The 22428-nt window shown below is 37.4% G+C and overlaps 1 protein-coding gene and 1 non-coding gene across 2 annotated transcripts in view; one reads left to right on the forward strand and one right to left on the reverse strand.

Moving 5' to 3' along the window:
* DNAAF6 (dynein axonemal assembly factor 6) overlaps positions 1-22428 on the reverse strand; it is a 210508-nt gene that overhangs the window by 152297 nt on the left and 35783 nt on the right. The gene's annotated exons all lie outside the window — the stretch shown is intronic.
* LOC130456217 (U6 spliceosomal RNA) lies at positions 19250-19356 on the forward strand. Its single transcript, XR_008914810.1, has one exon. It is a non-coding gene; the product is annotated as a U6 spliceosomal RNA (small nuclear RNA).

The following is a 22428-nucleotide window of genomic DNA, read 5'->3' on the forward strand; positions in this document are numbered from 1 at the left end:
ATCCGTTAAAATAAATTTAAATTATTAGACAAATAAACTCTCCAAAATATGTATACTGGTTGAAAACAATTTGATGGAGTTCATCCATCAGCTCTGTGTGACAATTAACAAAGGCAAAAAAAAAAAGAACAAAATGCTGTTTATGGGCTTTTACAATGATATTCCTCTACAGTACCATCATAGTCATTGGGGAGGTACAAATTAAGACAATATAACAGAATATTACAATTTTGATAACTTTCAAAGTAGTTGACAGTAAATTACATACATCTTGTACTTAGAATTAAGTTACAGAGACTTCTCCATTCTGGAGATGTAGCAGTCCACCCCTAGCTATGGGCAAGGGAAACAGTTGGTATGTACAGATTGCCTTAGAAGAGAGCATGCTCAGTCTTGAGCATGCTCAGTATTGCACGTGGCTGGGAAAGCCTTTGACCCTTGACCCCAGCTTCCCCCAGGTTAGGCGGGAACACAGGTTTCTTTGTGCTCACCTGGTTAAGAGAAACCACACCTATACCTTGTCATTAACCAATGAGAATCATCCCTATGTACTGTGTCTATTTGCATATCAAAGATTATATTTAGCCCAGCAAGCTCCGCCTCTCTCTCTCTCTCTTTCAGGCTAGCTGATGGCTGTCCTGGCAGGAGCTTGGCCTCTGGCCAAGCTCCATCTTTAAACCTTCTCTATCTCTCTTTCATCTATCCGACCTGTGTGGTATTAAATGTGGATCTCTGGACTGGTAAAAGCCTTCGGAACGGTCCTTTGATCAAAGCTTGGCTGTGGCTTATGGAAAATTAATAAAGACTCATTCCTGCCACCTCATATCTCTAATTTGACTCTGTCATCCCCCTCGTGGTATCTAAAACTTCTATCCTGTCTCTATCTTCCTACCTTAAAGCTTCTCTCCCCTCTGAGGAAGCTTTAGGGGAGGGGAATAAACTGAAACAGTTAACATCAATAAGGCAATTAGGTCTGAAGAGGCTTAAAATTCACCCCCAGACTCTTTGAGGTTCCTTCCCTTTCCAAGTACCATCATTCATCACAATTTCTTTGTCCACACTTCTTGGTTACCCCATACTGAGGGGAGTCCCCACATTGAGTACAGGTGTTTGGGCATGAGTTTTGAGTTTCTTCAATGGAATAACTATTTCTCCTACTAACATTACTACTCCTGAAACTTCTATTCCTATTTTTCTGATTTCTCTTCTTACAATTCATAATTACATAACCAAATTTTCCACAAAAAATAACATGTTAGTGGTCGTTTTGTAGATTCTTGTAAGGGAGCTATGATCTCTCCTTGATATACCTTTCCAACTGTTTCAGTTAATTCTTTTATTTCCTTCCTTAATACTTCTCTTAAATCAGTGTTCTCTTTCCCCTTTTCACAGTGCTCAGAAGTCAATTCCTTTATTTCCTTCCTTAATGCTTCCACTAAATCAGTGTTCTCCTTCTCCTTTTCCTTATGTCCTTCAAAATCATAAACTGCCACTCTTTTCAATTCTTCAAGGTCCATAGTAGGTCAATTTGGACATCAAGTCATAAAATAATTCCTAACTGCCTAACAATTGTTTTTTACAAATTGTATTCTGATTTGTCTAGGGTCCCATTCTCTATCCAGATCAAGCTCAATATATCTTCCACCCAGCTTAATAAGTCTATCCATAAATTGGGCAGGATTTTCACTGTTTTCTTGCTTAAGATTTTCAAATTTAGTCCATGTACCAGGTCTATCAGAACAGGCTCTCATAGCTTTTATCAATGCATTTCTAGGCTGGCATAGTTGTAAGTAATCTTGCTCTGAATTTGGGTCCCATTTGGAATCCTCAGTTGGCCAATGAGTTGTTCCCTCTCCTTAGGCCTGATTAACAAGAGAAAAAATCTTATTCCTTTCCCTTTCTGTTAGCAAGCCCTGGAGCAAATCTTCTACATCAAGCCATATGGGATTATGTGTGCAAAAAATGTTTTCAAACTTATTTATCACCATCACAGGCTCAGCTTCATATGAAGGTGTTTTTTCATTGAATCTCTCAATGTCCTGTGGAGAAAAGGGTGTATGATGTCTAATGTTTACTAAATCTCTATGTCTATTATATGTAGGGACAACTCTTAGAGGTAAAAGACCTTTATTTGAATCATCTGTGGCAAATGCTGCTTGACCTGTGTTCTGGAGTTCAATGGAGTGGGTTGTAGTGAGGCTGGTAGGGAAAGGGGGTGGGATGGTAGAATGGAGCTGGTCAGCAGGTGGGAAGGTAGAGGAAGAAGATTGGGAGTGGGGATGGGAGTGGGTGGAGAGGAATGGGGAAGGGGCTGGGGGTGAGGTGGAGAAGAGTAGGATGGGTGAGGTCTAGAGGAGTCATAGTAAGGTGGGTAGAAAGAGGAAGAGGATTGAATTAGGGATGGTACAGGCAGGGATAGGAGAGATGGGTGGGCAAAGGAGGGTAGAGAGGTAGATTAAGAGGAAAGGGGATGGGAGGAGTAGGGGATGAGTGAGGTCTGACAGGGAGAGGAGCTGAGGGGTTCAAGTCTTGGTTTGGGTCAGTATGAAGAGAAACCTCCTCACAGGCCAGGTGGGGTGATAGAGCATGTTCCCTGCTAGATTTCACTGAAGGAGTTAAGCTAGAATGGTTTGGTTCCAAAGAAAGAATGATTTCCAGGGGATGGTCGATTTATCAACATGATATGCCCATAAGTACCAGTATTTATAATCTTTGGAATCTTTGTTTTTAATGGCTAACTTCAAATCTTTTAAGATCTTGAAGTCAAAAGAGCCATATTTTGGCCAGGTAAAAGATATGTCCCTCCATGCTCTACAAAGCTTTCTAGCTTCTTTCTTTGTCATCCAATTCTCCTTAGGCAAATTGGAATCACTCCAGTAATTAAGAAATTTATGCAGGGGTGAATCAGGAGGAATAGTTCCTGATTTCCCGTGATGTGTTGCAGTATTTTCCATATTTTCTAGTCTGTATGTGCTATTTAAGCTAGTTTGAGCATTGCTAAATGGTCTGCTTACACAATGAAAAGTTCCTAAAACATAAAAAAAGGAGACACAAAGTTCTTCAATCTTATTGTGGAAGGCAATAAGAGGATGTTTAAAACAAAAAGCTAATGTAAGGGAAACCGTAATTGTTGCACAACAATTGTATCAATAATGAATGTGTATTTAGTTTAATAATTGTTGTTATTAATAATCAATAACAATATGTATTTATTATAACTATTGATTATGTTATTAACAATTAACAATATGTATTTATTATAATTATCAATGATGTTATCAATAATTATCAACATTCACTTATTATAATTATTATTATTAATAATTAGCAACAATAAACCATAAACAAGTATCAATCATCAATAATAACCATTAGCGATTAATAATAATGACTAATAATAGTTATTGAAAATTAATAATTATTGTTATTGATAGTATTAATACTATTTTATTCTAAATTATTCCTTAATATTATACTTAATTAATTTGATTTAATGTTGGCTTTGTTCAATTTTAGAAATTTGGTTTTAATTTAAATTCAATATTATTAATATTTACTATTAATAATCCTTTTATTTAAATGTATTCCATTTAACAGCATTATTTCAGATCACTAGTAGCAGTAGCAAAGAAATTATTTTTATTTTCCTGAAGTTTTAATTCTCAACAGTAGGTGGTGCTATAAATGTGTGTAGAGTGGAAGGCACTTGTGGGTAGTGTGGGCACCTGTGCTATCTAAGCAAGCAGTCAGATAAAGAGATGGCAAAAAAATTGTGGCTTTTATTAGCATTCTCTTCTTCTCCTTCTTTTAATAGTCTTCTTGCCCTCCCCTTCCCATGTGCCTCTCTATTTATCTTATTCCTTCAAATTTCTCTTGGTGCCACCTTCTATTCCTCCCTCCCTTTTTCTTTTTTTTGTATATCATGTTAGACCATTTGTTTCCCCAATCTCTGCCTATGAATGATTCTTGTGATTACTATAATAGTGAATATAATTTTTGAGAGTTACAAATAACATTTTCCATATATTAACATAAGCAATTTGATCTTATTGAAGCCCTTGAAGGAGAAAATTTAAATTAAAAAATCATTTTTCCCTTTCCCCTCTCTTTCTCATTTATCTTTTCATGTTTCTCTTGATTTTTGTGTTTGGATATCAAACTTTCCACTTAGTCCTAGTCTTTCCTTTATAAATACTTGGAAATCTTCTATTTTGGTGAATGCCCATACTTTCCCCTGGAAGTATATAGTCAGTTTTGATGGGTAGGTGATCCTTTGTTGAAGACCAAGTGTGGAGGCTGCCAATCCTGTGTAATCCCGAGTGGGGCTCCTTGATATCTGAATTGTCTCTTTTTGGCTTCTTGTAAAATGTTCTCTTTAGCTTAGAAGCTCTTAAATTTGGCAATTAGATTCCTGGGGGTTGTCTTTTGAGGGTTTGGTGTAGATGGTGTTCTATGAACTCTTTCAATGTCTATTTTGCCCTCTTGATCAGGAACATCAGGGCAGTTTTCTTGGATAATTTCTTATAGTATGATGTCAAAATTTCTGTTTATTTCTGGGTTTTCAAGTAGACCAATGATTCTCAAATTTTCTCTTCGAGACCAGTTTTCATCATCTATCATCTTTTCAGTGAGATATTTTATGTTTTTTTCTCTTTTGTCAGTCTTTTAACGTTGCTATATTAATTCTTTCTGTTTTGAGAGACCTTTGGCTTCCAGTTGCCTAAATTCTGGTCTTTAAAAACTGGTTTTCTGCTATAATCTTCTGATTTTCCTTTTTGGTTTGGTCTATCCTGCTTTTCATAGCTTCCAGCTGTTTAATTTTGGTCTCCAATTGGGAGTTCTTGTTCTTTAAACTGTTATTTTCTTTTTTAACTATTTCCCTCTTTTCTTGCCAAAATTCTTCCATCTTTTTTCATGAGCTCGAATTTAAATTCTTCAAGAGCTTGTGGCCAATTTCAATTTTTTTGGAAGGTTTGGATGCATATATTTATATGTCCTCTTCTGCTATTTCCTCTGTAGTCTGGATTTTTCCTCCATAAAAATCATCCAGGGTCGATGCCTTCTTGTCCTTCTTGGTGTTGGGAAGTTGTTTTTTCTGGGCATTGTTTGCCATTACTATGGTGGTTTTCCCTTCCCTTTACAGTCTGAGTGAGGAGGGTCAGGCTCTCCATGTATGGAGCTAAGGAGCACGTTTTTTGCCTGAGGACACCCTACTGTGGAGTTCATTGTTCATTGAATTTGGTAGTCTATATTGGTTGGCGATGAGGAGAGGTAGAGTCATGCATCTACACTGCTGCCATGTTTACCTGGAGGTTAGTGCAGATTTATTCTGAGGAAAATTGTTTCTAGTAATAAGTGTCTGAGGACAGATTTGAACTCATATCTTCCTCACTCCAGGATAGCTTTTTATCCAATGTAGCTATTTTGTATAAGAAACACAGCAAGTCCATGCAAAATCCAGGGAAAGAGTTGCCTCCTCCATTCTGGCTCACCAACACAGAGAGAAAATCTGAATGCATTTATTTTGAATGTACACTCTTATGCCAAAGGGGACTGCCCCCTAATTGGCTTTTTGTCAATGTACTTAACATTGGTTTTGTTTTTTTCTCTTTTATTTCCCTTTGTCCCCAAAGTATTGTAATTTACCTTTATAAACTGCAATATTGTATATACATTTAGTTAAAAATCTTTAAAATTTTAAGTTAATTATGTTTAAAATGATCCATTGGGGAGACTAGTTTCCCAAAGGATCACAGGAGGGATTGTGCCAATAGAAATTTGGCACACATAAACTACATTTACACAGTATCCTTTTAAGTTACATCCTCACTTTACGTCCTGATGTTTGGGAGATAAATTTTGCTGAAACCCACCCTGCAGGGATTTGGGGGTTTATAGCTTTGTAAAAGCAGCAGGTATGGGGTGTATGGGGTGCTCAGGGAGGGGTAATATCTCTGATATGGAGGGCTTGTCGTGCCCTTCTAGGGCAGCTCTCCAGCCTCAGACCCTCACCTGACACCCAGCTCTCACTTGTGGCTCCCAATAGCTGCTAGCATGCGGCAGCGGCCACACCCCGGGCAACGGCTTCGACAGGCCTGCTAAACCTTGTGAGGGTAGCCATCGGGTCATTGACCCCTGGTGAACTAGGGCTTTTCTCACCCAGCATGTGAAGACTGCTTCGGCGGAACAGGCGGAAGAAACCAACAAGAAGGTTCAACGGCTGAGATGGCGACGCAGCAAGGCATTGTGGAGTGCTTAGGGAGTGTTGGAACACAAAAGACAACACGGCCATCCAATGCAACTGAGGAAGTCTCCAGGTGTAACGACTTTTCCTGCCACTGGACCCAGGCTTCCAACACCGAGAGAGTGGGACTGTCTCTGTGCATTGGCTTTTCCACTTAAATTTACAAGCACAGGTGTCTTTGTGCACAAAAACGCACAAAGACAATTGTCTTCCTCGGTTCGAGAGACAACCAACCAAAAGTAGCAGGTATAGATCTCTGGCTCTGTGCTCTTCTCATTTGGCTGAAGGAACCCCTTTCTCTCTCACTTTGTTGTTATTAAATCCTATAAATTTAAATATGTGGAATATTCATTCCTTTTTTACCCTCACATTAGAAACTCACACATTCCCCAATCTTACCATACCTTCCCCCTCTCCTTATGCCTTGGCCTTCCTAAAACATGTTTTTTGTTTTGCTTTGGACCTCTAAACATTCCATGTCTTGGAACTTAAAGAACTATAAATATATATATATATATATATATATAATACAAAATATATACAATATTATATTTATATATACATTTACAATATATAATACAAAAAATAAAATATAAATAAAAAACTTGAACTTAAAAAACTATAAATCAGTGATAAGAGTTGGACTAGAGACAGAATTTTTTTTTAAAAGCAAGGGAAGGTTTGATCCAGATATACCACTGCTGAGTTTATACCCCAAAGAGATAGAAAAATGTTTGCACAAAAATATTTATAGCTGTGTTCTTTGTGGTGGCAAAAAATTGTAAAATGAGGGGGTGTCCCTCAATTGAGGAATGGCTGAACAAATTGTGGTATCTGATGGTGATGGAATACTGTTGTGATGAAAAGAATGATGAACAAAATGATATCAGAAAGAGATGGAATGTCTTACATGATGTGATGCAAAGCTAAATGAGCAGAACTGGGAGAACATTATACATAGTAACTGAAACATCGTGGCACAATCAAATGTAACTGACTTTGCTACTAGTAAATCCAGGAAAATCTAAAGGGACTTATGAGAAAAAAAATGCTATCCTCTTCAAGAGAAAGAACTGTGAGAATAGAAATGCAGAAGAAAAGATATAATTTATCACTTGGTTATGTGGGTAATAGGATTTGAGATTATGGTTTTTAAAAGATTACTCTATTATCAAAATGAATAATATAGAAATATATTTTGAGTAATAAGACATGTATAAATCTGTGGAATTGCTTGTCAGCTCCAGGAGTGGGGAGGAAAGAGGAGAGGGAGAGAAAATGAATCATGTTACCATGGAAAAATATTCTAAAAAATGTGAATTAAAAAAAATAAAAAGCAATGTAAAAAAGGAAAATTAAATGATCTGATAGAGTTCCATGCAGAAGAGAGAGAAGACAGTTGATGGAATAGGGGGAGGACAGGGAAAGATGTGTGTGCATTCATGTACACATACACACATATGATAAAAGAAAGAAAACCTGAGCAACCAAGTCCATGGTGTAGGTAATTTTAAAGGCCTATGGGAGTGGGGGTAGGCACAGCGAGGTGACTCAGGAATTAGAGAGACAGACCCAGAGATGGGAGATCCTGATTCTAAGAAGGGAAGGAAAGAGTTCAAGAAAGGCTATGGGATTTTTTTAGTAGTGTAAATTATCAATGTTGGGTTTTCCTAATAGTTCTGGATAGATAGTATGACAGTACTGACATCATAGATTGCTGACCACTTATTCTTTCTTTTTTTAACTTTACCATCTGTCTTAGAATCAATACTGTGTATCAGTTCCAAGGCAGAAGAGTGGTAAGGGCTAGGCAATGGGGGTGAAGGGACTTGCCCAGGGTCACACAGCTGGGAAGTTTCTGAGGCCATATTTGAACCCAGGACCTGTAGGCCTGGCTCTCCATCCACTGAGATACCTAGCTGCCCCCTTTGATTTTTTTTTAAAGGAGAAGAAACTCAAGTTACTGAAATAAAAGATGAAAAAGGAAAACTGACAATAGATCAAGAAGAAATAAGAAAATTGTTGAAAACTTTTTATGCTGTTATATGCCCCCCCAAACCTGATAAATGGAAATATATCTACAAAAACATAAAATACCATGATTAATAAGACAAAACAAGAGGAACCAAGCATTTATTAAGCATTTGTGGTGTAGTGCTTTACAGTTACTTCATTTGATTCTCACAACTTTGAGAGGTAGGTGTTATATTATCCCTATTTTACAGATAAGGAAACTGAGGCAAGATAGAGGTTAAGTGACTTGCTCAGGGTCACACAGGTAGTAAGTGTCTGAGATCAGATCTAAACTCAGGTCTTCTTGACTTCCAGCCCAGCACTCTTATCAAGAGAATTTAAATTGGGCAGCTAGATAGCACAGTTCCAGGCCTAGAGTTAGGAGGACCTGGATTCAAATGTGACTTCAAATATTTCCTAACTATATGACCCTGGAAAAGTCATTTAACTCCAGTTTCCTAGCCCCTACTACTCTTCTGCTTTAGAAGCAATATAAAATCTGAAACAGAAGGTAATGGTTAAAAAGAGAGAGAGACAATTTAAACAACCTAATCCTAGAAAAAGATACTGGTTAAGCCCTAAAACTCTGAAAGGAAATAAAAAATCCAGGCCCAAATGTATTTACAAATGAATTCTTATATACATCGAAAAATTAACTCTAATATTACATAAATTGTTTGTTTGTAAAAACAACAGAGAAAAAAGACATCTGACCAAACTACTTTTAAAAAGACAGAAAAAGACAGAAAATAACCAAAGGGAAGGTGGTTTCCTGAAAGAAAACTGTAAGTCAATATCTCTAATGAATATTGATGCAAAAATATTGAATAAAATATTATCAGAGAAGGAACAATGGTGTCTTTTTGTTAGGAAAAAAAAACCCTTGCCTTCCATCTTAGAATCTATACTACATATGTGTGTTGGTTCCAAAGCAGAAGAGCAGTAAGGGCTAGGAAATGGGGCTTAAGTGACTTGCCCAGGGTCACACAGTTAGAAAGTGTCTAGGCTCAGATCTGAACATAGTACCTATTGTCCCTGGGCCTGGTTCTCAATTTACTGAGTCAACTAGTTGAGCCCATCAATATTTTTTTAACCCTTACCTTCTGTCTTGGAACCAATTCAGAAGAACAGTAAGGGCTAAGCAATGGAGGCCAAATGACTTGCCCAGAGTCACATAGCTAAGAAGTGTCTGAGGTTAGATTTGAACCCAGGATGTCCCATCTCTAGGCATGATTCTCAATCCACTGAGCCACCCAGCTGCTCCCCCATCAATATCTTTTTTTTAAAACCCTTACCTTCCATTTTGGAGTCAATACTGTGTATTGGCTCCAAGGCAGAAGAGTGGTAAGGGCTAGGCAATGGGGGTCAAGTGACTTGCCCAGGGTCATATATCTGGGAAGTGTCTGAGGCCAGATTTGAACCTAGGACTTCCCGTCTCTAGGCCTGGCTCTCAATCCATTGAGCTACCCAGTTGCCCCCACCCCCAACAATATCTTTTAAAGATTATTTACTATGACCAGGTTCTATTTATACCAGAAATTCCAAGTTGGTTCAACATTAGGGAAATTATAAACATAACAAAAATCCCATGCTTACATCAATACATACAGAAAAGGTGTTTGTTTGTTTTTTTGGTTTGCTAATTAATGGTAAAGTTTATTGATTGTTAATTCTTTTCATTTTTTTAATTTTATTTAGTCAATTTACAACATTATCCCTTGGTTACAAGAAACAGAAAAGGTTTTTGACAAAATACAACACTCATTCATGTTCAAAATAAAAAAGTATAGGAATAAATGGAACTTTCCTGTTTATGGTTTGGATTTTTAACATAAAAATATTTTATTTTACGAATTACATGTAACAACACATTTCTACATAAGTTTTCCTAAGCTACAGGATCCAAACTATGTTCCTCCTTCCCTTCCCTCCTCACTCCTGGAGCTGGCAAGCATTTCAATCTGGGTTACACATGCATTATCATGCAAAACATTTCAATATTGTTCATTTTTGTAAGACAATAATCATATAAAACCCAAACCCCAAAATAAAAACCCAAATAAATTAAAATGCAAAATCGCATCCTTTGATTTACATTCCAACTCCTAAAGTTCTTTCTCTGGAGGCAGATGACATTCTTTGTCCTAAGTCCCTCAGAATTGTCCTGGATTGCTGAGAGTAGCTAAGTCTATCCCAGTTGATCGTTCCACAATATTGCTGTTACTATATACAGTGTTTTCCTGTTTCTACTTATTTCACTCTGCATCAGTTCATGTAGATCTTTCCAGCTTTCTGAAATCATCCTGTTTGTCATTTCTTACAGCACAATAGTATTCCATCACCATCCTACACCACAATTTGTTCAGCCATTCCCCAATTGATGAGCAGTTTCCAATTCTTTTCCACCACAAAAAGAGCAGCTATAAATATTTTTGTACAAGTAGGTCCTTCTCCACTTTTTTATCTCTTTGGTATACAGACCTAGAAGTGGTTTTACTGGATCAAAGGGTGTGCATTGTTTTACATCCCTTTGAGCATAGTTCTAAATTGCCCTCAGAATGGTTAAATCAGTTCACAACTCCACCAACAATGCATTAGTGTCCCAAATTTGCCACATTCCCTCCAACATTTATCACTTTTCTTTATTGTTATATTAGCAAACCTAATGGGTATGAGGTGGTATCTCAGAGTTGTTTTGATTTGCATTTCTCTAATTAAAAGATTTAGAACATTTTAATATTATTATTGATAGCTTTGATTTCTTTATTGGAATACTGATTTTTCATATCCTTTGACCATTTGTCAATTGAGGAATGGCTTATATTCTATAAATTTGGCTTAGTTCTTTATAAATTTGAGAAATGAGGCTTTTACCACAGAAATTTGTTATAGAAATTTCCCCCAGTTTGTTGTTTCCCTTCTAATCTTGGTTACATTGGGTTTTTTTTTGTATAAAACCTTTTTAATTATAGTCAAAATTATTCACTTTATATCTTATAATGTTATCTACCTCTTTTTTAGTCATAAATTCTTTCCTTCTCTTTTTTTTCCATTTGAATAAGTTTGTTTAGTCAATTTAGAACATTATTCCTTGGTTACAATAATCACATTATTTCCCTCCTTCCCCTCCACCTACTCTAATTCTTTCCTTTTCCATAGATCTGACAGGTAAACTATTCTATGTTCCCCTAACTTAATTACATTATAATCCTTTATGTTGAAACCATATACCCATTTTGACCTTGTCTTGGTATATAGGGTGTGAGATATTGGTCTGTATCTAGTTTCTGCCATACTCTTTTCCAGTTTTCCCAGCAGTTTTTGCCAAATAGTGAGTTCTTATCCCCAAAGCTGGGATCTTTGGGTTGATCAAACACTAGCTTGCTGAGGTCATTTATACCTAATCTATTCAATTGACCCACCCTTCTATTTCTTATGAAGTACCAGATTGTTTTGATGATTACTTCTTTATAGTATTGCTTAAAATTGGGTACCACTAGGCCACCATCCTTCACCTTTTTTAATAGTTCCTTAATATTATTGATCTTTTCTTCTTCCAAATGAATTTCATTATTATTTTTTCTAGTTCTGTAAAATACTTTTCTTGGTAGTTTGATTGGTGTGGCACTGAATAAGTAAATTAATTTAGGTTGGACTGTCATTTTCCTTATATTAGCTCAGCTTACCCATGAACAATTAATGTTTTTCTAATTGTTTAGATCAAACTATTTGTATGAAAAGTGTTTTGTAATTGTGTTCATAAAGTTTCTGTGTTTGTCTTGGCAAATGGATTCCCAGATAATTTATATTGCTGAGAGTGATTTTAAATGGAATTTCTCTAACTCTTGCTGCTGAACTTTGTTGATAATATATAGAAATACTGATGATTTATGTGGGTTTAGCAACTTTGCTGAAGTTACTAATTATTTCAACAAGTTTTTTAGTTGATTCTCTAGGATCCTCTAAGTATATGATCATATCATCTGCAAAGAGTGATAGTTTAGTCTCTTCATTGCCTACTTTAATGTCTTCAATTTCTTTTTTTTCTCTAACAGCTACTGCAAGCATTTCTAGTACAATGTTAAATAATAGTGGTGATCATGGGCATGTCCTCTTCAATCCTGATCTTATTGGGAAGGCTTCTAATTTGTCCCCATTGCAGATGATACTTGCTGATGATTTTAAATAAATATGGTTTATTATTTTGAGGAAAGGCCTTCCTGTTCCTATACTTTCTAGTGTTTTCAGTAGAAATGGGTGTTGTATTTGTCAAAGGCTTTTTCTGCATCTATTGAGATAATCATGTAATTTCTGTTGGTTTGGTTACTGATATGGTCAATTATGCTGATGGTTTTCCTAATATTAAACCATCCTTGCATTCCTGGTATAAATCCTGCCTGGCCATAGTAAATAATCCTTGTGATATTTTGCTGTAGTCTCTTTGCTAATATTTTATCTAAGATTTTTGCATTAATATGCATTAAAGTCTAATTTTATTTCTTGTTTTTGGTCTTCCTAGCTTAGGTATCAGCTATCATATTTGTGTCAGAAAAAGAATTGTGTAGGACTCCTTTGCCTATTTTGACAAATAGTTGTATAGTATTGAGATTAATTGTTTTTTAAGTGTTTGATTATCTTATGAGAAAGAATGCTATCCACGTTGAGAGAAAGAACTGTAGGAATAGAAACACAAAAGAAAAACATATGACTTATCACTTATATATAAATGGGTATATGAATTGGGGGTTTTGGCTTTAAAAGATTGTTCTACAACAAAAATGAATAATATGGAAATAGGTATCAAGTGATAACATTTGTACAACCCAGTAGAATTGCTTGTTGGCTCTGGGAGGGGGAGGGAAGATGGGAGGGAAAGAAAATGAATCATATAAACATGGAAAAATATTTTTAAAAAACCAATCAATTAATTAAAAACTCAAAAAATATATAATTAACTAAAAACAAATGTTTGATAAAATTCACTTGTGAATCCATCTGGCCCTGGGGATTTTTTCATTGATGGCTTATTCAACTTTCTTTTTCTGAGATGGGATTATTTGAGTATTCTATTTCCTTTTTTGTTAATCTAGGCAACTCATATTTTTGTAAATATTCATCCATTTCACCTAGGTTGTCAGATTTATTGTCATATAATTGGGCAAAATAACTCCCAATGATTGCTTTAATTTCCTCTTCATTGAAGATGAATTCACCATTTTCATTTTTTATACTGGTGATTTGATTTTCTTCTTTTTTAAAAAATCATGTTAACCAATGCTCTATTTTTTTCATAAAACCTCTCTTCTAGTCTCATTTATTAATTCAATAGCTCTCTTAATTTCAATTTTATTAATTTCTCCTTTGATTTTTAGGGTTTCCAATTTAGTCTTTAATTGGAAAATTTTAATTTGTTCTTTTCTAGTTTTTTTTAGTTGCACACCCAATTCATTGATCTGCTTTCTCTCTATTTTATTGATATAAGCATCCAGAGATAGAAATTTTCCCCTAAGTACTGCTTTGACTGTATCCCATAGATTTTGAAACGCTGTCTCTTCATTGTCATTCTCTTTAATGAATCATTGATTATTTCTATAATTTGTTCTTTTACCCACCCCTTTTTTAGAATTAGATTATTTAGTTTCTAATTAATTTTAATATGTCTTTCCATGAGCCCTGATTGATTATTATTTTTATTGCATTAGGATCTGGAAAGGATGCATTTATTATTTCTACTTTTCTGTGTTTGGTTGTGAAGTTTTTATGATCTAGTACATGATCAATTTTTTTCTTTTTTCTTTAATTAATTAATTTAGAATATTTTTCCATGATTACATGATTCATGTTCTTTCCCTCCCCTCCTCCCTCTCCCTTCCATAGCCAATGCGCAATTTAACTGGGTTTTACAAGTATCATTGATCAAGGCCTATTTCCATATTATCAATATTTGCAATACATTGATCATTTAGAGTCTACATCTCCAATCATATCCCCATTGAACCTACATGGTCGATTTTTGTGTATGTACCATGAGCTGCCGAAAAGAATGTGTATTCTTTTTTATCTCCATTCAATTTGGACATTGGACAGAAAGAGGTCTATGGACTTCAGTATGACCTTTGGTTTCCAGAAGATATCAGGTAACATTTGCAGGAATTTTGAACAAGAAAAAATATATCTTAATATACAATCTAGATTCTGTATACACAGTGCTGGCAATAATGGATAATGGTCAGCTATGAATGACAACTATTATCAGCAATGCAAGGGTCCAGGACAACCCCAAGGGACTCAGGAAGAAAATGGCTATATACTGTCAGAGAAGGAAATTATGGAGTCTGAATGCAGACTGAAGTATTCCATTCTTCACTTTATGTCCTCCATGAACTTTTCTCAAATGTAAGTTATATGTATTTTCTTTCACAACATGATGAACATGGAAATATGTATTGTATGATAGTATATGTACAACCCATATCATATTACCTGTCATCCTAGAGAGGGGAGAGAGATAAGAGGCAAGGAGAGAACATAAATTGCAAAATGTCAGAAAATGATAATTAAAAATTATAATGACATATAATCTAGAAAGAAATTTTAAAACTTTAAATTTATAGTCTAGATTAACATTCAATCCCATTACTATTGGATCCTTTCCTTCACTCTTGGAGTTAAAGAAAGAGATTTCCTCCTTTCCTCACAGTATAGAAAGGTACATCTGGAATCCAAAAGACCCAAGTTCAAATCTAGCCTAAGATATTCACTGTGTGACTCTGGACTAGTCAACGTCTGCTTCAGTTTTCTTGTCTGTAAAATGGGGGTAATAATAGTACCTACCTCCCTGGGATGTTGAGCAGATTAAATGCGATAATAAAGTGCTTAGCACAGTGCCTGGCACATTGTAGATACCATATAAATACTCTGTCCCTCCCCTTCCATCAATACCCTAATTCTTTCTCAGTGGAAAAGAATAGGTCTTAGCACCAATCACTTCAAGTGGATGGAAAGGCAATGATCTCACATAGGCAAGAGTTAGTTTGGGTTGTCACCATTCATCCATTTCCCAAAGAAAGGTCTCAGCTTTTGCTCTACCTACTCTTTCCTAAAGAGAAAAGTTTGCAAAGGGTTTTAGGTTGGAGAAATAGTATTTCTTAATGTTTCTAAGGAAACTAAAAAGGAGGTTTTTATGACTAGAAGAGCTGGAATTTAAGAGGACTTTGAAGGACCAAGTTGTGTTAATTGGCACAGTGCATATTTTTTCACCTCTAAGCCAAAGAAAATAGAGTTAATAGGATGAAAATGATTATTTCAAAGCAAAATGATCATATTTTGACACTGATTGTTGTGTCTGGTACTAGTTTAAATATTCTCCCACAATTCCCTCTTCTCTGCCTCTGCACAATTTAAAGCACAGTTTATATTTTTTCAACTCTAGGACCCCAATTTTGTGCTAACTAATCAGCAGCAAGAAGCATATCTAATGCACTGAATGAAGTAGAACAATGAGGTGACTAGGACTATTCTTCTTCCTTCCTTCCTTCCTTCCTTCCTTCCTTCCTTCCTTCCTTCCTTCCTTCCTTCCTTCCTTTTCCTTCCTTCCTTCCTTCCTTCCTTCCTTCCTTCCTTCCTTCCTTCCTTCCTTCCTTCCTTCCTTCCTTCCTTCCTTCCTTCCTTCCTTCCTTCCTTCCTTCCTTCCTTTCTTTCTTTCTTTCTTTCTTTCTTTCTTTCTTTCTTTCTTTCTTTCTTTCTTTCTTTCTTTCTTTCTTTCTTTCTTTCTTTCTTTCTTTCTTTCTTTCTTTCTTTCTTTCTTTCTTTCTTTCTTTCTTTCTTTCTTTCTTTCTTTCTTTTCTTACCTTCCACTTTAGAATCAATAGTGTGCATTGGTTCCAAGGCAGAAGAGTTGTTAGGGCTAGGCAAGGGTAGAAGGAGGAGTTAAGTGATTTGTCCAGGGTCACACAGCTAGGAAGTATCTGAGGTCATATTTGAACCCAGGACCTCTCATCTCTGTGCCTGGCTCTCAATTCACTGAGCCACCTAGTTCCCCCCAAGGAATTCATTCTTAAGGCAATTGGAGCTTGATTCTGGCACTTATCTGGCCAGGAGATGGTCTGGTCCCCTTGGCCTGGCTGTTCCAGAAGAGAGAACCTGAACCACATACTGATTCTTCTATTAGAACCCAAAGCCATCTCTGGAGAGCAGACCTCTTCTCTTCCTTGTATCTCTCGAGCCTTATCGAACACCTTTGTCTCTGAGTTTTGTGCAGCTGTTCCTGGCTGGTTGTAAAGTGCAGAAAGTCCCCAGACTTCCTATTCCTTCCAAACTCTCTGTGCTTATCCCAGGAACACTTAATGGGAGCCACTGTCTCCCCTGGGGCTCTGAGCTCCCATACACCAGGAAGGGCTCCTCAGTCCCACATGCATCCTTCCCTGTCCTTGAGTTAGGGCCCAGACACACTTCATGGAGCCTTGAACTTCTTTCTGAGCTGTCCTGCAGCACCAGACCCTGCTGCCTTGGACATCACTGGAGACCCGACTTCAATGGCCTTGGGTTCAGTTTATGGATAATGCACCGTTCACACTGGACAGGTATCGGCCCAAACTCCCAGACAAGACAGGAGACAAACTTGTCCACTTATTCACACAACCCAGACTCCAGAGAGTGGATGTACTTCTCATGCAGGTTAGTGAGGAGCTTCTGAAAAACATGGGCCCCAATCATTCTGGCCAAGAATTTGCTCTTTCATTTTTCTGAAGGGGGAGCTACAAATGGCAGCCTTTCCAAGGACAGAGACCTTGTTCTGAGCTCTGCTCCCCAATCCAGGGTCCCCCCAACTTTTTGTGACTTTACCTGAGCAATGGAGGAGCTCACTAACCAACTCACAGGAGTTCAAATTCCTCTCCACCCTCAGAACAGAGCACCTGGTCTTTTTCCTGGGCACAGAGGGATCTAGAACCCCATTTCCAACTGCTGAGGATCCCCTGATCTGAGGCCAGCCATTCCCAGGAAGGAGAGTGCAATGGCCAACTTCAGTCAAGCGCTCTGAAATGACCAGGAGGATCTCTTGAGTGAGGGGTCCCACATAAGGATGAGGAGAGAGATGGAGGCAGGATGTGATCTTGTGGTCATAGACCCCTTTGTTGTGGAGGAAAGAGCAGTCTCTCCCTTAGGTGTTTCTCTCCATAACCACAGAGCAAACTGATAAGACACTAAAATAAGTCCCAAACTGGAAAAAAAAAAAACAAACTTCTTAACCCTTCTAGCCAGTCAAGAGTCTCTGGACAGAGAGCCACAGGGTTTGGGGTACACTCAGGGAACCTGGGAGCAATGAAGCTCCTGGTCATGGACTGGGCCACTAGGCCCAGAAGATCTGCTCCCCAATACTAGGAAGGGGGCAAGGAAAGCTTACTGGTCATCCCCAGTCATGGCTGCGATACCATCCCCGATGCCGAATCTCGTGTTCTGGTACTGGCTGAAATTGATTTAGTCCCAGTGCGGAGAGGCCATCACTATGTCAAGCTGCTAAAGAAAGACTTCATGCTGATATCATATGCGGCTTCCCAAGGGAGGTGGGCCACCGACTCAGCCACCAACAGACATGTCCAAATCCCCCTAATGATGGCTGACTCGCTTGGCCTTTCTCTCAAATGAGCAGATTCTGCGAGCCCAGCCAGAAGTCAGCAAGGCTGGGGTGGTTCTCTTCCAAAGGACTTCCTGTGAGGGTTCCAAAGGGACCTCACCATTATTCAGCTGGTCAGGGAAGTCTTTTAAAAAGAAGGAATCCTATGGACTAGAGGTACCTTACAGCACTATTAAACTCTCAGTGAAAAATATGAAGATTAAAAATATACTATGAATTAGGTTCAGGTTTAACAGAAATAATTTTATTTGATTTTTCATTGAAGAGAGAAATTTCCAAATTGACAAAGTACCCCATGCCTCATGATATGATTCCCTGTCCCAAGATTTTGGGTAAAATTTGTAGGACTCTTAAACAAGGAAAATATATCTTATAACTCAGCCTGGATTAACATTCCAATCCCATTCCTCTTAGACTTTTCTCCCCAATTCCTGGGTATCCCCTCTTTTCCATCAATATTTTAATCTTTTACAATTGGAGAAGAGTGAGTCCTTGTACCAATCATTTCTAATGGAGATTTTAATTTTTAATATATTTTTGCATGTTTACATAATTCTTTTCTTTCCCTCCTCCCTCCCAGAGCTGACAAGCAGTTCCCCTGGGTCATACAAATGTTATCACTTAGAACCTATCTCCATATTGTTCATTTTTGCTACAGAGCAATTTTTTAAAAGCCTAATCACATACCCAAATATACATGTGATAAGTGATGTCATATGTTTTGCTTTTGCATTTCTGCTCCCACAGTTCTTCCTCTGACTGTAGATAGCGTTCTTTCTCATAAGTCCCTCAGGATTGTCCTGGATCATTGAATTGCTGATAGTAGAGAAGTTCATTACATTTGATTGTGCCACAGTGTATCAGTTCTCCTGGTTCTGCTCCTTTCATTCTGCATCAATTCCTGGAAGTCTTTTTAGTTCACATGGAATTCCTCCAGTTCATTATTCCTTTGAGCACAATAGTATTCCAACATCAACATATACCACAATTTGTTCAGTCATTCCTCAACTGATGGATACCCTCTCATTTTTTAAATTTATTTTTAAAATTGCATTTGATTGATTAATTTAAAGCATTTTTCCAGGATTACAAAAATCATGTTCTTTCCCTCCCCCCCCCCAGCCCCTCCCATAGCCAACGTGCAATTCCACTGGGTTTTACATGTGTCTTTGGTCAAGACCTATTTCCATATTATTGATATTTGCACTAGGGTGATCATTTAGGGTTTATAACCCCAGTTATATCCCCATTGACACATGTGATCAAGCAGTTGTTTTTCTTCTGTGTTTCTACTCCCACAGATTTTCCTCTGATCGTGGATAGTGTTCTTTTTCATAAGTCCTTCAGAAATGTCCTGGGTGCTTGCTTCAGCAGCACATATACTAAAATTGGAATGATACAGAGAAGATTAGCATGGCCCCTGCGCAAGGATGACATGCAAATTCATGAAGCATTCCATATTTTTATGAGAAAGGACACTATCCAGAGGAAGAACTGTGGGAAAAGAAAAAGAGAAGAAAAACAACTGCTTGATCACATGGACTGGTGGGGCTATGACTGGGAAAGTAGACTCTAAAAGATCACCCCAGTGCAAATATTAATAATAAGGAAATAGGGCTTGAACACATGTTAAACCCAGTGGAATTGTGTGCCAGATATGGGAGGGGGGAAGGGAGGAAAGGAACATGAGTCTTGTAACCAGGGGATATTATTCTAAATCATCCAATAAAATAAAATAAATTAATAAAAATTTAAAAAAATGTTTAAATAAAAAAGAAATGTCATTGCATTGCATTGCTACTAGTAGCAAGTCCATTGCATTCGATTGTACCACCTTTTATCCTTCTCTGTGTACAATGTTCTCCTGGTTCTGCTCCTCTCACTCTGCATCACTTCCTGGAGGTTGTTACAGTCTCTATGGAATCCCACCAGTTCATTATTCCTTTGAGCACAATAGTATTCCATCACCAACAGATACCACAATTTGTTCAGCCATTCCCCAATGGAAGGGCATCCCCTCATTTTCCAATTCTTTGACACCACAAAGAGTGCAGCTATGAATATTGTTGTACAAGTCTTTTCCCTTATGATCTCTTTGGACTATAAACCCAGCAGTGCTGACAGGATGAAAGGGTAGCATTCTTTTAAAGCCCTTTGGGAATTGCTATCCAGAATGGTTGGATCAATTCACAACTCCACCAACAATGCATTAATGTCCCAATTTTGCCACATCCTCTCCAACATTTATTATTTTCCTTTGCTGTCATATTATCCAATCTGCTGGGTGTGAGGTGATACCTCAGAGTTGTTTTGATTTGCATTTCTCTAATTATGAGAGATTTAGAACACTTTTTCATGTGCTTATTTATAGTTTTGATTTCTTCATCTGAAAACTTCCTATTCATGTCCCTTGGCCATTTGTCAATTGGGGAATGGGGAACCATCTTTTTAGAACATGAATTTTGGCTATCACCATCAATCCATTTCCCTATGTAAAGCCTTCTTCTCCTTTACTTATCATCCAATCATCCACCTTTCCCAGAAATCTGGAAAACTATATTTAGAAGAAAATGTTATTTCTGAATTTTTTTACCTTCGGTCTTAGAATCAATACTGTGTGTTGGTTCTAAGACAGAAGAGCAATAAAGACTAGGCAATGGGGGTGAAATGACTTGCCCAGGGTCACAGAGCTAGGAAGTATCTGAGACCTAGTTTGAACCCAAGACCTCATGTCTCTAGGTCTAGCTCTCAAACCACTGTGCAACCCAGCTGCTCCCATTTCTTAATATTTCTAAAGAAACTAAAAAAGAAGTTTTAAATATCTTTCCACAATGGTAAACAATATCTATCTAAAATCAAGAGTTGTTACAATCAGCCATAACAGGAAAGCATTATCTTCATTGTATCAATTAATTATAAATAGATCAGTTCCTTATAATTTTGAATATGTGACTTTTATCAGAGAAACTTGCTTCACATAGTTTCCCCAAGTCCTTACTGGGCACCTAAATGTACTACATTAGATGTATTTGTAGAAAAACTTTGAAATGTTCTATAATCAAAAGTATCTATTTCATGTTTTGTTTTCTTCTCTATGCCTTGCTTAAATATGAGCTATTCTTCTAGACATAGACCTGAAAGGTGATTTCTTCCTTGCTCCTTTACTTGTTTACGATGTGATTTTTTTTATATCTAGGGCATGTGTCCACTTGGAGCTCATCTTGGTGTATGGTGTAAGATGGTGATCTAGCTCTAATTTCTACCAAGCTTCTGTTCAGTTTTCCTAGCAGTCTTTCTTTGTTTGTTTTGTCAAATAGCTTATCCTTCCCCTCAGTAACTGGACTCTGGGTTTTTTGACCCCAAATTGGATCACTTCTCTCTGTTGTATCATCTAATCTGTTCCACCAATTGACCTCTTTATTCTTTCACCAGTATCAAATTGCTTTAATGATTATTGTTTTGGAGTACAGCTTGAGTGCTGGTATGAATAGCCTCATTTCCTTCACGATTTTTCTGATTATTACCATGGAGATCCTCGACCTTTTCATTTCTTCGTAGGAATTTCATTATTCTTTTCTCCAGTTCTATAAAATAGTCCTCGAGTAGTTTGATCAGCAAAGCACTAAAGAAGGAAATTAATTTAGCTATCATTGTTGTGTTTGTTGTTTTAGTTTAATCTACCCATAAGTTCAATTTGAGGGTGAAACCAGATGCCCTTAAGTCATTGAACAGGCTACAAAATGGTAGCCATAATATAGGAAGAATATAAGACAGGAATACAGTGGCAAAAACTCATTTGGTCAGACTGGCAGGATAAGGTGATTAGAATGGTATTCATTCACCAAGTTGGAGGGCCCCGGGTGCACATGGATTACCGTGCCAATCCCATTCCTCTTGGACTTCTCCTCCCAATTCCTGGTGGCATGGGCATTGTTCCCCCCAAACTCAGGCAAACTGTAAGCAGGGCAATTCCTTTGCTCCCTTCTGTCCTTGTGACTCCTAACCCAAGAACATCTGATAACTTCTATAAGACTCTGAGATTATTATCATCCTTGGACCATGCATTAGATTTGAGATGGACATAGAGATGCACCTCCAGGCTACACCTGAATACCATCAGACTGTATCTCAGACATCCCTCTGTCCCCTAAACTGTGAGGGTCTTCAGGCAGACCCTGGTCAGATGACCAAACCCCCCACCAAATGCCTGAGTGTTTACCACCCTAGGATCACATCCTCACCATGACACAGTATCACATCCTCACTGTTGTAAAAAGTATATAATCCAGGGCAGCTATGTAGCTCAGTGGATTGAGAATCAGGCCTAGAGATGGGAGGTCCTGGGTTCAAATATGGCCTCAGACACTTCCCAGCTGTGTGACCCTGGGCAAGTCACTTGACCCCCATTGCCTAGCCCCTACCACTCTTCTGCCTTGGAACCAAAACACAGTATTGATTCGAAGGCAGAAGATAAAGGTTGATTTTTTACTTTTTATTTTTATTACCAATTTCATGTAATAAATTTCCACATAAATTT

This window comes from Monodelphis domestica, chromosome X (assembly GCF_027887165.1).
Source record: "Monodelphis domestica isolate mMonDom1 chromosome X, mMonDom1.pri, whole genome shotgun sequence".
In the NCBI taxonomy this organism is placed as follows: domain Eukaryota; kingdom Metazoa; phylum Chordata; class Mammalia; order Didelphimorphia; family Didelphidae; genus Monodelphis; species Monodelphis domestica.